The sequence below is a fragment of the Xenopus tropicalis genome, chromosome 1 (genome assembly GCF_000004195.4).
Source record: "Xenopus tropicalis strain Nigerian chromosome 1, UCB_Xtro_10.0, whole genome shotgun sequence".
Taxonomy (NCBI): domain Eukaryota; kingdom Metazoa; phylum Chordata; class Amphibia; order Anura; family Pipidae; genus Xenopus; species Xenopus tropicalis.
This window is the reverse complement of record NC_030677.2, coordinates 78,390,866-78,395,886: the sequence shown is the minus strand read 5'-3', so window position 1 is coordinate 78,395,886 and position 5,021 is coordinate 78,390,866.

Below are 5,021 nucleotides of genomic sequence, written 5' to 3'. Positions count from 1 at the left end.
CCCGTGTGCCAGAGCCCTTAAGTGAACTGTTTCACTCTTTATCCTCCTTATCTACCTTGTTTGTTCCAGACTAAAGATACATACAAAGAAGGCAATATTTACAGGGCAGAATTACAGCATGCATCACAATCACAAAATAATATATCAATACAGTGCTAATGGATGCAGTAATTCTAGTGTTTTCTTTAATTCTATGTTAATGGCTTAAAATATTGATGGATAATCATTATACAGTTGTATAAATATGTGTAATCAAGTTCAACCTCTCTGTTAAAAGACAAAGCCCCGCCACCAAACATTTGAAACGTCTTCAATTTGCCTAAAGGAAAACACATTTTCTTCATGATTCCAAACATTGTGTTCTCACTTGCTGAAAAGGCATCCAACCCTTTCTAATCTAATATATCTGCCAATACAATAACTGCAGGAAAAAAAATTCACACCCTGAGATGAAGCATACTTTCTTTTAACCTCAAGGGATGCCTAGGACTATAGGCATCAGAGAGTTTTTGTACAGTGTTCTTAGATAATTGTACAGTTTTCATTCCCTTTTCTTTAAATTATTCCAGCTTTGCTAGAAATGCTTTATTAGCTTATTCAGACTTTTCTGTTTCAATAATGGTATTACCAGTGCTTTCTACAGGGGACGAAATACCTTTTAGTGAATATATATCTTTTAATACATGACATTATTTTGCTGCACATTCACGCTTCTGACTGATATTTCTTTCTAAATCTAAGATTATTTCCACATTTACTAATAAGGTCTTCATCAATGACTTGCCTGACTTATCCTATTAAGAGAAGAAGTTGCCTGCATATTTTAAATACCAAATATCCTTACTTACTGACTGACAGTTTTGTCCAAATCCCCCTGCAAGGTTAACATATTCTGGATATATTTAATTCTACTGCATAGTCATTGGCAAGCAGGGGGTAAGGTGGGCTAACAAATATGGAGGAATCATATGTGCATCTTTAAAAAAGAGCCACCAACACACCTCTTATTATACCTACTTTAAAAAAGGAAAGTAGGAATGAAGATCTGTACCAGGCTTTTAATTACACAGTGTCATAACAAAGTGGCCCCAAAAATGTATCCTCCAAGACCGCCAGCATTCATTATATACTGAACTTTTAGTATTTTATAGAAAGACCTATTCCTAGTAGCTTTACAGTTGGTCTTCATTATTTATTTATATTTTATAGTTTTTGAATTATTTGCCTTCCTTGTCTTCATCTTTACAGCTTTCAAATAGGGGTCACTGATCCCAGCAGCCAAAACAGTATTAAACGGTGAGGCTACAATTGTATTGATACTTTTACTTTTTATTAATTATCTTTCTATTCATCTTCCAGTTTCTTATTTAAACCACTGCCTGGCTGCTATTATAATTTGGACCCTAACAACCAGATAACTGCTAAAAAATCCTAAACTGAGTGCTGCTAAACAAAATGCTAAATACCTGAAATACCCAAAAAAAAACCAAAAAAGAAATCATACTAAAATTTAATTTAAAGGTGAACTATCCCTTTAAGTAGCCCCCACTGACAGACATTGAAACAATATATGACCCAGTTATATTGCAACACAAAATGACCACATAGGCAAATGACTCCAACATTTATGCACAAGAGTGCTGAACAGGTTATTGTTGCTGCATTATGCAGCTGCAATCATGAAACATTATGACAACTATTATATTTGCTTTCTCTTGTGCTTATAATCTATATAGTTTATGCAGTTGAGAGCTAATTTATTGTTTCACTATGCTTTAAAGTAGACCCAGTACTTTATTTCTGCACAACATGCATTATGAGTTATTTACCCTCTGTGTAACTTTACATTTAATTCAAATCAAAAAGAGAGAGGGGGGCATGCTCCCAAAGTATACAATAATAATAAACAGTTATTTAAAGGGGTTGTTCACCTTTGAGTTTACTTTTAATATTATGTTGATTGCTCACAGAATCTATTGGCCTGACCAGCTGAATTGAGGAGGCAGCACCCCATATTAGCAATGCTACTTTGGATTTAACCATTAAGTAATTAAATTTCCTTCTGATTACACACTCTTTGCTTTAGCACCCCTTTCTTTTAGATTAAATTTTTTCAGTTATTTAGCCACATGAAAACAAAACAAATAACTACAAATCTCAATACGAAATCATGACTGAGTATTGATACAGTTAATGTGCTACTATTGTAAGTTTGTGATTTCTGAGAAGGGCTTGTAAAATGCTGACTAAAGCTAAATTGTGGTGAAATTCCCTTTCTACTTCCCAACAGTATTTATTTTGGGCACAGTTTCTCTTATTATTTGGAGGAAATAGAAACAACAAAGAAACAAATATGCTTGCATGTTGCAACTAAGAAAGAAAAAAAAAAATAAAATCCTGTAATCATTAGTATACCATTAACACTAAGCAGACATAATTAAATACATCTACAATTAAGCCTGTGGAAAAACCCTAGCAACACAGGTTAGGAATGCAGACACAGAGCCCACTATTTCTCTAAGACAATGTAATGTGCATTGGAAATGTATCTCTAAACCAGTGCTGTCCAACTTCTACGGTGCCGAGGGTCGGAATTTCTCTTGCATACATGGTGGAGGGCCGCTAATGGAAGCCAGTTTTGGCCACTCCCCAATTTTAAACCACACCCACTTCAAACCACACCCATTTTATCACAATGGTCGCTGCAGGGATATCAACCATCATTCATATGTTAAAGAATTATATTATGTCATATTAAGACACACCCTTAAATCCATATGCCTCCTCCTCCCCTGTGGATAGCACAGCAACCCCCAGCATATAATTACACACCTTAGGGACCATTTAATGGCTATTTCCAACTGCTAACAAACTCCCAGAACAAACCCCTGCCAGGTTCACCTCCCACAGGCAGCATAGGGTAGGCAGAGTATGGCACACACAGGCAGCACTCTGCCTGTCCTATGCTGCCTCTGTGTGCCATACTCTGCCTGTCCTATGCTGCCTTTGGTGCTATACTCTGCCTGTCCTATGCTGCCGGTGGGTGCCATACTCTGCCTGTCCTACCCTGCCTGTGGGTGCCATATCCTCCCTGCCCTATGCAGCCTATGTGCCATACTCTGCCTACCCTATGCTGCCTATACACAGGCAGCATAGGTCAGGCAGTACATACAATGAGGTGTGAACAGGGGAACAATGTGGGTGATTACAGCCTGAGCCTGAGGTGTGAACACTGCAGGGGGTGAACAATGCAGAGATTAAAAGGTGTGAACAACACAGGGGATTACAATTTTAAACAATACAGAGGGATTACAGCCTGAATCTGAGGTGATAACCATGCAGGGGGCAGTTAATCTCAGTACTGATACCATTTAAAGATAACACAAAGTTAAGCCATCAAAGCAGCCAGACAGGTGGGGGGCCACACAGAGGGGGGTCGAGGGCCGCATGCGGCCCGCGGGCCGCCAGTTGGACAGCACTGCTCTAAACTATAGGGTCCAGTATAGAACCCTTAAAGTATTTCTGACTACTTTGTTGCAACAATCTGAATTACATAATCAATGTTCTTGAAGCATCTTTACTAAAAAAAAAAAAGGGTATGGAGGGAGGAGGTTAAAAAGTGCATTCCAGGTTTGTCAGTTTTACAGTGCTTTACACATCTAAAGATGTATGGAAACTACAGAGCCATAGTTACAAACTTCTACGCATTAGGGGTATCATTACTTTTACAAAAAGAGTAAGTCTGCAGCAAAGACTTTATAACTTCTGCAAACAAAACGGAATGCAGAATATTTAGATGTCTAGGTTGTCCTATATTCCTATCATATGTTATGAATTCCTGAATGTGTTTTTAAAGCATTTATTATACACCCCATTCACTGGGCTTTTGGATATCTAATTTGAATATGCATTGGGGTGGAATCATAACTTAACAATATCCATTAATCATGTTGAATTTTGGCCACCACAGTCCTCTCAAGGAGAATCATAACTGACCAAATGCCTTTGCCTAGAAAAAAAGACTTCCACTATGCCAGGAATTTATGTATACTCTCTTTAGAAGTGTTGCAGAATATGTTGGAGCTATATAAGTAAAATAAAATATAATAACAATAAGTGAGCATTGTTATACACTGACTTAATCCTCTCTGTTAGCATGGGGGCTTAGTTAAATATTATCAACAGGTGTTGATATATTGTATATAGATTAATTGCAATTGCATGAAACTCTGAGGCTAATGCCACACCATGCCTATAGCGTATATTTTCAGCAAGCCAAAAAACGCTTGCCAAAAATATGCACCATACACTCCTACCTGTGCCTGCACCGGAATGAATGGAATACTCAGGTGAAGGCACATGTAGACTTTACATTCTCTCGTGTTTCTATGCGGATTTTGGCTACATGTGCCTGCACCCGAGCGTATTCCATTAATTCGGGTGCAGGCACAGGTAGGAGCGTATGGCACGTATTTTTGGCAAGCATTTTTGGCTTGCCGAAAATATACACCATATACATGGTGTGGCATTAGCCTAAAGGCAACACATTTAAGAATAAAAACTGTTCATATGTCAAAAGTGACATATGGGTGCACCATTTGCAGCATACTAAACTTTTTTGAGGACCACTCTTTTTAAACCAAAGCAGGGTTTGGGGTATTGAATAGGCTCATATATGTTATTGGTATGGCAATGCAACTATGTTTTTCTATTTATGACTCTTTCCTTAATAGTTTTGTGTTACACTTGAAAAAGCTTCCAAAGACCAAGAATAATAAAAACTTGAGGAAAAAAGAATGGAGGTTCTCTGTCAAATGAATTTCAGAATTTTTTTTTATATCAGTTGCATATACATGCAGTATTTTTGCAAGAGCCTATGTGAAATAGTTGCTACATCTCTACTTAAGCACACAATGTATTTTCACCAGTTATACAATTTCCCTCTGTCATTACATTATTTCCTGAATTCTCTGTGCATGTATTCCTTCCTAACTCTGCTCAGTGTTTTTGGTGCCCTTTAA